Here is a 12253-nt window from a genome sequence, read left to right on the forward strand (position 1 = left end):
CATATGTTGTGGCTGATGCTCTTAGCCATAGATTTATGGGGAGTTTGTATGATGTACGACAAGAGAAGAGAGAAATGGCTCGTGAGCTCCAGCAGTTAGCTAGCCTAGGTGTTCGAGTAGTGGACTCAGGTAGCAGGGGAACTACAATTCAGAACTCAGCAGTCTCGAAGTGAAAAATCGGCAATACGAAGATTCCATGCAAATGCATTACAAAGATACACTCTTTCAGAAAGAGGAGTCATCATTTGAGCTTTCAGGAGACGGAGTTCTTCGATGCCAAGACATATTATGTGTTCCAGATGTGGCAAGTTTACGCCACCAAATATTGAGAGAAGCCCATTGCTCCCGTTATTCTGTCCACCCCGGAACGACAAAAATGTACCATGATCTTAAGTCTATATATTGGTGGAATGGGATGAAGAAAGATGTAGCATAATTCGTAGCTCAATGCCCCAACTTTCAACAAGTAAAAATCGAGCACCAAAAGCTAGACGGATTATTGCAAGCTATAGGAATTCCAACTTGTAAGTGGGAAGTAATTAACATGGATTTCATTACAGTCCTACCCCGTTCTCGACGTAAATGATTCTATATGGGTGATTGTGGATAGACTCACGAAGTCAGCTCATTTCTTACCAGTCAGAACGACATATGTGGCGGAAGATTATGCAAAGCTTTATGTTAAAGAGATAGTACGACTCCATGGTGTCCCAACATCTATCATCTCTGATAGAGGGACTCAGCTTACAACCAATTTTTGGAAGTCCTTCCAAGAGGGTTTAGGGACCCAAGTGAGCCTTAGCACGACATTTCACCCGCAGACTGATGGACAAGCTGAGCGTACCATTCAGACTCTTGAAGATATGTTGCGGGCATGTATGATAGATTTTGGAGGAAACTGGGATGATCACTTACCCCCCATTGAATTTCCTTATAACAATAGTTATCATTCTAACATTCAAATGGCACCGTATGAGGCTTTATATGGGCGAATGTGTAGATCTCCAATTGGGTGGTTTGAGGCAGGAGAGACTAAATTGATAGGGCCTGACATGGTCCAGCAAGCCATAGAGAAATTCAAGCTCATACAAGATCGGTTATTGGCAGCTCAAAGTCGTCAAAAGTCCTATGCGGATAATCATTGAAGGGACTTAGAGTTCCAAGTGAAAGATTAGGTATTCTTGAAACTGTCACCAATGAAGGGGGTAATGAGATTTAGCAGAAAGGAAAAACTTAGTCCCCGGTACATTGGGCCTTATGAGTTTGTGCGCAAAGTAGGCAAAGTGGCCTATGAATTAGATCTACCTCCGGATTTGGAGTCAGTCCATCCAGTGTTCCATGTCTCGATTCTTCGAAAATGTGTTGGAGATCCTACTATGATCGTGCCAATAAATGATGTGCAAGTGATAGAAAATTTGAGTTTTGAAGAGGTACCCATTGCCGTATTAGATAGGCAAGTACGGAGGCTTAGAAACAAAGAAGTGGCCTCAGTTAAGGTTTTGTGGAGAAACAATAGACGAGAAGAAATGACATGGGAAGCGGAAGAAATTATGAAATCCAAGTATCCACATTTATTTCAGCCCCTAGAAGGAATCCAAGACGAGGCATCAAGATCATAAGGTATGTATGTTTTCCTTTTATTCTTTTGGGTCGTGTGTGGCCAAATTCTATTGCTATTATGTTGTGGCCCTGTGAGGCATTGTTATTATGGGTTGTTATGACAGGATGGTAGTGCCATATTACAAGGAAAACTCTGGCGAAATTTTTATAGAATTCCCGAGGACTTAACATTCGAGGACGAATGTTCTTAAGGGGGGGAGAATGTTACACTTCGGAAATTCCGTATGTGTTGCCTTGCGTATAGGCTATGGTGAGCTTAAGATGATTATGAAATCCCTATGAGGTTAAGCGAAGTATTAGATAGCTTGAGGTGCATACAATAAGATTTCAAGGTTCTATGAATTTGTGAATTTTAGTTTGTTGAGGGAAGCGAAATGTAAGTCGTGTTCGGAATGGTTCCGCTATGATTGGGCTAATGTTTATGTGACGATGTCTTGAAGGGCTGATATAGAGCCTAAATTATGGTTAATGAAGTATTAAACAAGTGTTAAGAAGGTTGTATAAGGATTGGAGATCAAACGAAACGACGAGAACAACTTGGGAAAAGCTGTAAGTTCCACGGACCGTGAAACCTTCCACGGACCTTATACTGGTCCGTGGAATACCCAGCAGAGATGATGTCTGGTCAGTGGTGAACCATGACCACTTCCACGAACCGTGAAATGTTCCACGGACCGTGAAAGTGTCCGTGGAAGTCCTGACGGACTGATTTTTAGTGTTTGTATAAATGGATGCCTTGGGTTCTTTTATTTCATTTTTCATCTTGCACAAGTGTTGAGAGCTCAAAAACCCTTCTCTAAGCATATTACACTCAAGTCCAAGAGAACTCAAAGATAAAAGACAAAAACCAAGTGTTTGTGTTAGAAAGCTTCCAAGGGTTAGAGGACCACAAATGATTCCATTGGAGGAGAACTAGGGTTTGGTCCAAGAGAAGTATTCCCACCCGAAGCTTGTTCCTACAACATCTAAGGTAAGTTTTATGGTATTTACATGTTGTTTAAGGCAGTTGAAAGTTGAAACGCTTGGATTGTAAAAAGGATATAGAGAAATGGGTCTTGAATGTGAGAATAGTGATGTTTGTGAGTAGTAGCTCGAATTGAGTCGAAATTCTTGATGTGTTGTGAAATGACTATGTTATAAATGACGTTAAGAATATGAGATAGAAATTGTATGTTAATGAACGTAATCGTGTGATATGACCATGGATATGGGTGATTGGAAGCGAATCGAGGAATGTAGATAGTGTGGGTAAATAAAGACTATTGTTATGATATTGTGAATGTATTGTTGACGTTTGGGAGTGGATTTACGATATGGAGAATGTCGTTTAAACAAAGGAGATGTTGTCCTATTTTCTCTTGCTTTAGTCGTGTATGCTAGCCGTCAATTTCTAACGATAGTATGACTTTAATGAAGGTAGAAACGTGAGCTTCGGAGGAGAACGTGCAAGTGTAGAATAAACGAACGAGAAGGTATGTAAGGCTAATCCTTTCTTTCATAAGGCATGGTTATTTGGCCAATCATCTAAATCTTCTATAAGTCTATGACGTATTCCAAATGATTCTATCTTCAAGAGCTACTAAGCTTATGACTCTCGATATGTATTACGATTGTACTAAGTTCCTCATATGACGAGTAATCCTACAAGGATAGATGTAATGAACGAAGATGATAGTGATGATAATAGTAAGTTTCTTATGAGCTATTATTTATGTGTATCTATGTATGACTATTATGGAACCCCGAGCTTATGAGGCCGGGTAGGATATGTATCTATTTACGTAACGCGCGCACACCTTTGCAGATGGTACGGATAACCCTAAAGCCTTGGTAGGGCCAGGTAGATATAACCCTGAATCCTTGGTAGGGCTAGGTAGATATAACCCTGAAGCCTTGGTAGGGCCCGGTAGACGTAACCCTGAAGCCTTGGTAGGGCCAAGTATGTGTAACCTTGAGCCTTGGTTGGCCAAGTATGTGTGAAACATCGAACCTTCGTCGTCAGGCACGCTATATAAATGCTATTTACATGCCCTGGTTATGTATATGATATAAATATGTTCATGATATGGATATGTACATAATGTGGATACACATATGGTATAGATACAAGTGTGAATAAGGATATGTATATGAATACGAGTATGAATGTGAAACGGATACGGACACGGATGTAGGTACACAAATACGCGTTAGAATTGGAAAGTCCCTATGAAAGTGTTACACCTCGGAAATTTCCCCTTGAACGTACAACGAATAGACTAACGAAGAATACGAGTATACGATGTTTTAATCAGAGGGGAATGACGTTTGACGACCCTAAGTAAGATTTCAAAGGCAATGGGAACAAGAGATAGGTTATGCTCCACAATGACTAATTATAGGTTTTGAAGACGTGAAAGTTGCGGATTTGCACTTTGGCCCAGTCGATCGTAAAATGAAATACGGACCGTAAAGTGGTATACGACCCGTAAACTACCATGTCGTTCTTCAAATTTCTGCTAAATGTTCAAATGGTTTAATACGACTTGGAATACGGATTGAAATCGAAATACGGCCGATAAACCGTGATCGTAAATCACCATGACCTCCAGCATACCTTTCTGGTTCTGTCATGCTTAAATACGACCACGAAATACGGCCCGTAAACTGGAATATGAACCGTAAACTGGGTTTACGACCACTGTGCACTTCAACTACTGTTCATTCCGGATTAGATTTTAAGTCATTAAAAGGAGACCCAAGCTCATTAAATTCATTTCATTTCCACGATGCTTCTCTCTAGAAACCTCTAGAATATTCTCCACTCTTCATCTACAAGGAAACAAAGGAAATCAAAGATCAATATCAAGAATTCAAGTAAATCAAGTGTATGAAACTCATCAAGGTTCATCCAAGTTAAGAAATTTCAAGAGAAGCAAACTAGGGTTTTGGTGCAAGAAGAGTAATACCACTCAAGGCTTGTTCCTACAACATCTAAGGTACGTTTTATAACATTTACAAGTTATTTAGGGTATGGAAGAGTTGAAACTCTTAGATTATTGAATTTGAAGCAAGGTAGCATGAGTGCTTTAGAGTACAGTCTCTGCTTCAATTCTTTGGCTAGGTATGCTTCGACCATGGTAGCGGATATAGGTGACCGAGTGCACCGATTTGTGAAAGGCCTAGGGACACATTTGATGGATAGGTGCTTGACTGCGTTCCTTAAAGACAATATGGATATTTCACGCATTCAAGCCCATGCTCAAAATTTAGAAGAAGGCCTACAACAACAAAAAAGTGAGCATGAGCATGATAGGGGACATAGCAAGAGGGCTAGATCTTCAGGTCCAATGAGTGACTTTAGAGGCGGGAATAGACAACAGTTTTCTAGACATTCAGGCCATTCTATGACTAGTGCGCCTCCACGGTTTTCAGGCCAGAGATTCGATAGATCTACTCGTTCCGGGCCGAGTCAGAGTTTTTCGTGGTCTCAGGTCAGAGATGATTAGGGTCAGGCGAGGCCACCCGTACCACTATGTTTCCAGTGTGAGAAGATACATTGGGGTCAGTGCCGATCGGGTTCAGAGGTTTGCTATTCGTGTGGTCGACCTGGCCATATTATGCGTGATTACCCCTCACTTCATGGTAGAGGTACTACCCAGCCTTCAGGGTCGGTAGCCGGATCTTCATCATCTGTACGCCCTATGGGGCTAGGATCACATGTGCCAGTTAGCCATGGTAGAGGCAGAGGGAGAGTCCCCAGTTCTAGCGGTCCTCAGCACCGTATTTATGGTTTGGCTGGACGCCAAGATCTTATGTCTTCTCCTGATGTGGTCACAGGTATATTATCGGTATTCTCTCATGATATATATGCTTTGATAGATCCGGGCTCCACATTGTCATATGTTACTCCATATATTACGGGTCGATTTAGAGTCGAACCGGAGTCGATCAAACCTTTTGAGGTGTCTACACCCGTTGGTGAATCGGTAATAGCTAGCCGAGTATATAGAAACTGTATAGTTGTGGTTTATGACTATCGTACTATGATTGACTTGCATGAGTTAAAAATGGTAGACTTTGATGTCATTATGGGCATGGATTTGTTGGCTTCTTACTATGCCAATGTTGATTGTAGAATGAAAATGGTTCGTTTCCAATTTTCGAGAGAACCAGTTTTAGAATGGAAAGGGAATACTGCGTCACCAAAAGGTAGGTTTATTTTCTATCTAAAGGCAAGTAAAATGATCACAAAAGGATATATTTATCATCTAGTTCGGGTTCAAGATGTAGAACCTGAACCGCTGACTCTTCAGTCAGTTCCCGTAGTAAATGAATTTCCGGATGTGTTTCCGGAAGAGCTTCCAGGCCTTCCTCACGAGCGAGAGATTGATTTTGCTATTGATGTGTTGCCAGACACTAAGCCTATATCCATTTATCCTTATAGAATGGCTCCCGCAGAATTGAATGAGTTGAAAGAGCAATTGAAAGACTTACTTGAGAAGGGCTTTATTAGGCCTAGTTCATCCCCGTGGGGAGCACCCGTATTGTTTGTCCGAAAGAAAGATGGCTCCTTGAGAATGTGCATTGACTATCGGCAATTGAACAAGGTGATGATTAAGAACAAATATCCTCTTCCGAGGATTGATGACTTATTGATCAATTACAAGTTGCCAATTGGTTTTCCAAAATAGATTTGAGGTCCTGGTATCATCAAGTGAGAGTTAGGGAGAAAGATATCCCTAAGACAACCTTCAGAACAAGATATGGCCATTTTGAGTTCTGGGTGATGTCATTTGGGCTAACTAATGCACCGGCAGTATTTATGAATTTTATGAACAATGTGTTCAGGCCTTTCCTAAATCTGTTTGTGATCGTATTCATCGACGATATCGTGGTGTATTCTAGATCCGAGGCAGAACATGCGGATCATTTGCGTGCTGTCCTTAGAGTTCTTCGAACTCGAGAGTTGTTTGCAAAATTTTCTTAGTGTGATTTTTGGTTGAACTCAGTGACATTTCTGGGGCACATTGTTGCAACCGATGGTATTCGGGCAGATAGCCAAAAGATTGAGGCCGTGAAGACTTGGCAGGGTAGAATATGTATATATTTATGTAACGCGCGCACACCTCTGCAGTTGGGTACGGATAACCCTGAAGCCTTGGTAGGGCCAGGTATGTGTAACCCTGAAGCCTTGGTAGGGTCAGGTATGTGTAACACTAAAGCCTTGGTTGGCCAGGTATGTATATGATATAAATATGTATATGTTATGGATATGTACATGATATAGATATGAGTATAAATACGGACTTGATAGGAATATGAATAAGAATAGGCATATGAATACGATTATGGATACGAAATGTAAGTGAGTACGGATATGAGTACGAATACGGATACGGATGTATGTACACAACCTAGCATTAGAAATGGAAAGTCCCTATGAAAAGCAAGTAAGTGCTTATGACGATGATTCTACTATCTCCCATCTTATGTTGTTTCTCATGTTGCTTATTATGCTTCTATATTGATATTGATCATGCTTTACATTCTCAGTACATTCTTCATACTGACGTCTTTTTGTTTGTGGACGCTGCGTCATGCCCGCAGGTGGCCAGGGAGACTGGCTTGATCCTTAGCTATATTTTCTCAGGGACTATACAGCGGAGCTCCACTTCATTCGGAGCTATAGCTTTTTGGTATAGATTCTTTTGTGTACATATTTATGGGCATAGCGGGGTCCTGTCCCGCCTATATGATATGACATACTCTCCTTAGAAGCTCGTAGACATGTGTATATGGTTAGATGTGTTTGGCCTTGTCGGCCTATATTTTGGATATCATTTTGTTAGCCTCATCGGCTTATGTACATTGATATGGGCTTAGTTGCTAATGTTAATATAAAGGTATTGTTGCCCAATGGGATTCGTATGATTGATGAATAGAAATGTATGATTTAATATGTGGCTCACCTAGATGTGAATGTAAGGGTATGTTAAGAGGTGCCCGGGTGGGCTAGCACCGGGTGCCCGTCACGGCGCTCTGGTTGGGTCGTGACAAAAACCCTTTGAAATCTCCTTCCCTTTTGCAGAAAACTGAGAATGCATAGTCCACAAATCAAGGCATTAAACATTTAACATAGTTTTGGTATCATGTTTTAGCAGTTTAAATAGCAATAGAGTGTTAAGCTATAAATCTTAAACCCCAAACATTCAAGGTATTATGCTGTGTTCACAAGAAGTTCACTTAATCCTAACAAATGATTCCAACATTAATTTGGAAGGCAGAATCTCATCAAGCTGAGACAGTTTTCACACGTAGAACAAATATATCTCTAAAATGAACCAAGATGACCAAAAAAGATCACATTTGGCTAAGTCAAAGGCCAAATGAAGTCCAATATCATAAAATCCATTTCACGGTAAAAAAAATAACTTCAATCTAACTAAATAATTACTATTTGGTACTGTTTCATTAAAAAAGGTCTCAAACATAAACATTTCAAAAAAAAAAAAAAACAGGCACAACACAGAACTGAGACTAATACCCTATTTTTTTAAACCTATTTCTTCTTATTTTTAAACCTAACAGGTTGTAACACCTATTTAATTCATTCCTCATATCTTAAATAATCAAAACATGGACAGGATCATCATTATAAGTAACAAATTATCAGTTATAACATTTTACATAATATATAAGCTAGAGTAGTAAATATTCAAAATTGAAAATAAAGTTTGGGATTAAGAAAGGATTTACCTTTTGTAGGGGCAACCAAAAGATCAAAAGGCGGGGTTGGATCCAAACACTTCAAAACCAGCACTTGTCCTTTGAAAAAGAATAGCCTTTGGTTTTGATTTTTTGCTAGTATATCAATAGTATAATATAGTATATTGGTATATTGTAGTATTTCTTGGTATAATGATAGTATGTTGATAGTATTTTTAGGAGTAGAAGGCTTAAATTTTTGGAGAACCCTTTTCAAATCCTCCAAAAAAATTATAAAACTAGAATAGGGTTTAGGGATAGAAATGGAAAGAATTTCAGACCAATAACCTAGTTTCCCCCCAATTCATAAACCCTAATTCAAACAATTTTAAAATCCAGTAAAAGACAAGCAAAATTTCCAGCAAATTGTACTAATTCGCGCCATATCTAACAAAACTTCATATAAATCGCATAAGACAACTAGAATCTTACTAATTGTACACTAAAATTTTAAATAAAAATCAGAAAAAAAAGGATAGTACGCTTTGTCACTAACAAAACAAAAATGCTACATTCTAATGGTATAATAGTAATAGAATTGTACAAAACAAGATAAAATCCCCAAAGCAAGTGCTCAACTTGAACAGACTCATGGGAAATTATCCCTGGGTCCTTCATTTGTTGTGTGTAGTGGACAAGATGGCTAAGCGCTTCAACGTCCGCCCATGGCAACCACACACATGACGAAACCGAGCAACATCCCAATTCGAGTCAATTTCAAGATCAAAACAAATGAGTTATAAGAAAATAAACATGGTAACCATAAGAAAACATGGTAGAGGACATAAACTGTCACGACCCGGCTAGGGGGCCGCAACGAGCACCCGGTGCTACCCCACCCGGGCACCCCCTTATCGTACATAACATAACATCTAGGTGAACCATAAGTCAATTCGTGCTTTTTCTTTTATCGTTAATCATATTGATCCCATTAGACGACCGTCACCATTTAACATATCATAGGCATCTGTGCCACATCATAAGTACAAGGCCGACGAGGCCAACAAAAGATATACAAAACATGGGCCGACATGGCCGAACATCTCTACCCACATACATATGACTACGAGCCTCTAAGAGTATGACATATCGTATGAGCGGGACAGGACCCCGCTATGCCCATAATTATGTAGACAAAAGAATGTGTACCCAAAAGCTGCGGCTCCGAAAGAAATGGAGCTCTACTATGCAATCTCTGGATAAGCAGCTATGGATCAAGCCTGTCTCCCTGTGCACCTGCGGGCATGACGCAGCGTCCAGAAACAAAATGACGTCAGTACGAAGAATGTACTGAGTATGTAAAGCGTGATTAACATCAATATAGAAGCATCATAGACAATATATGAAGTGGCATAGGAGGGAAGACAATAATATCATCATCATGGAACTTACCTACCTTTCATAGGGACTTTCCATTTCTCATGCGTATTTCATAATAGTACTCGTATTCGTATATATACCCCTATTCGCATTCATATACATAGTCTTTTCACATTCATATTCACATGATATACATAGCCATACACTTATATACATACATAGCGTACCCGACCATAAGGCTCGGTGTTTCATAGGTACTTGGCCAACCAAGGCTCAATGTTATTTCTACCTGGCCCTACCAAGGCTTCAGGGTTATCCGTACCATCTGCAGTGGTGTGCGGGCGTTACGTAATCGTATACATACTTTATACATAATCATATACATATATCCTACCCAGCGTTATTAGCTCGGGGTATCATTATAGCCCTTCATAGGCACATATAAGTATAATAGCCCGTAGGCATCTTTGGCATCATTATTATTATTGTTATCGTCATCACTATCATCATCATTATTGCTACATCCATATCTTAGGCTTACTCGTCATATGAGGGGCGTAGTACAATCATAGTACATGTTAAGGATCGTGAGCTTATGAGCTCGGAATGTCAATCACTTGAATACAACATACTCATATAGAGGAATTAGAAATTTGGCCAAGAACCATACCTTTTCGTCGGACTATTCTACACTTGCACGTTTCCTTCCAATGCTAGCGTCTATACCTTCATTAATATCATAACAATGGCCATTAGTCATTCACATCATCCACATTATCTAGATTTCTCAATTTGCATCTAATTCACCCATATTCATGGTCATGACCTCCAACTTCGTCCATTCATCTAAAGTGTCGAGTTCATGATCTTAGTACCATTTATAATACATTCATATCGTAACACAACAACATTCATAATTCAATTCAAACTATTCCTCAAAATGTCACTATTCACCATTCATGACCTAGTTGACCACATTTTCTACAATCCATGTATTTTAATTCTCCAATACCTTAAACATCATGTAAAAATCATGAATCTTACCTTAGAAGTTGTAGGAACAAGCTTTGGTTGATAATACCCCACTTTGAGCCAAACCCTAGTTTTTCTCCATTTGCATTTCTTGACTTGAATGGTATTTAATGGCTTGCTTACACTTGATTCACTTGTTTATGTTGTTGGTGGCTTATAGTCCTTGAAAACTTATGAAATAAACGTAGAAAGATGATCTAGAGAGAAGTGGTGTAGTGTAGAAATGAAATAAAACAAGTCTTGGTCCTCATATTTAATGAATTGAAAAATCTGTGTTGGGTGAACAGTGGTCGTCCATGGAGGTTTACGGACCTTCCCTCATGGTCGTCTTTAAGCTTAAGCAGAACCAGAAACTTAAGGCTGCATGCATGGTGATTTACGACCATGGTATACGGGCCGTAAATCACTTTACGGTCCGTAAACTTGGTGGTATTTTACCATTTCTCGGCTGGGCAGAAAGCTGAAGCTTTTTGCATGCCAGTTTACGACTGCCAGTTTACGGACCGTATAGAAATTTACGGTCCGTATTTTTCCATTTACGACCACTGGGCAGTTGTAATTCTGCAACTTCCCATATTTCTTAGACTTCTCGTTTTAATCACCCCGTCCATGCACATGCATTGCTCACCTTGTCTCTCATCTTAACTTAGCCAACTTCCTCGTCTCACATCGGATACTTTCGAAATCTCGCCTAAGGTCATCAAACGTCATTTCTTGCTCATGGACATCATGCACTCATATTCATCACTAGTTCATTCTCTTGCGTACCAACGGAAAATTTTCCGAGGTGTAACATTCTCCCCCCCTTAAGAACATTCGTCCTCGAATGTTACAGTCTTCGGGGATTCTATAAAATTTTTGCCAGAGTTTCCCCTACATTATGGCACTGCCATCCTGCCACAACAGCCCATAATATCGATGTCACACAGGGCCACTACATAATAACATAAAAATTGGCCACACACGACCCAAAAGCATAAAAGGAAAACATGCATACCTTATGATCTCGACATCTCATTTTGTACTTCTTCCAAGGGCTGAAATAGATGTGGGTATTTGGATCGCATACTCTCTTCTGCTTCCCACATCATTTCCTCTCGATTGTTCTTCCTCCATAAGACCTTAACTGAGGCCACTTCTTTGTTTCTAAGTCTCTGTACTTGCCTATCTAGTATGGCAATGGGTATCTCTTCATAAGTCAATTTCTCGGTTACTTGCACATCATTCACTGGGACGATCCTAGTAGGATCTCTAACACATTTCCGAAGCATCGAAACATGAAATACTGGATGAACTGACTCCAAGTCTGGAGGTAGATTTAACTCATAGGCCACGTTGCCTATCTTGCGTACAATTTCGTATGGCCCAATATACCGGGGACTGAGCTTCCCCTTTTTGCCAAATCTCATTACGCCCTTCATCGGCGACACTTTCAAGAATACCCAATCTTTCACTTCGAACTCTAAGTATCTTCGACGATTATCCGCATAGGACTTTTGACGACTTTGAGCCGCTAGCAACCGATCTTGTATGA

The sequence above is a fragment of the Lycium barbarum genome, chromosome 6 (assembly GCF_019175385.1).
Source record: "Lycium barbarum isolate Lr01 chromosome 6, ASM1917538v2, whole genome shotgun sequence".
Taxonomy (NCBI): Eukaryota; Viridiplantae; Streptophyta; class Magnoliopsida; order Solanales; family Solanaceae; genus Lycium; species Lycium barbarum.